This window comes from Arachis duranensis, chromosome 5 (assembly GCF_000817695.3).
Source record: "Arachis duranensis cultivar V14167 chromosome 5, aradu.V14167.gnm2.J7QH, whole genome shotgun sequence".
Lineage (NCBI taxonomy): Eukaryota > Viridiplantae > Streptophyta > Magnoliopsida > Fabales > Fabaceae > Arachis > Arachis duranensis.
The window spans coordinates 24,043,805-24,044,236 of record NC_029776.3 but is presented as its reverse complement, the minus strand read 5'-3'; positions in this window follow the sequence as shown (position 1 = coordinate 24,044,236).

The window sequence follows — 432 nt, the reverse complement described above, 5'->3', positions numbered from 1 at the left end:
TGGCGTTAAACACCGGGCTGGTGCCCATTTCTGGCATTTAACGCCAACTTCTTGCCCTTTCCCGGCGTTTAACGCCAGCCTGGTGCCCTTTTCTGGCGTTAAACGCCCAGAATGGTGCCAGACTGGGCGTTAAACGCCCATTTGCTGCACTCACTGGCGTTTCAACGCCAGCAAGGTTTTCCTCCAGGGTGTGCTATTTTTCTTTCTGTTTTTCATTCTGTTTCTGCTTTTTCAATTGATTTTGTGACTTCCCATGATCATCAACCTATAAAAATCATAAAATAACAAAGAAAAATAGGTAAATATAATAAAATTGGGTTGCCTCCCAATAAGCGCTTCTTTAATGTCAGTAGCTTGACAGTGGGCTCTCATGGAGCCTCACAGATACTCAGAGCAATGTTGGAACCTCCCAACACCAAACTTAGAGTTTGA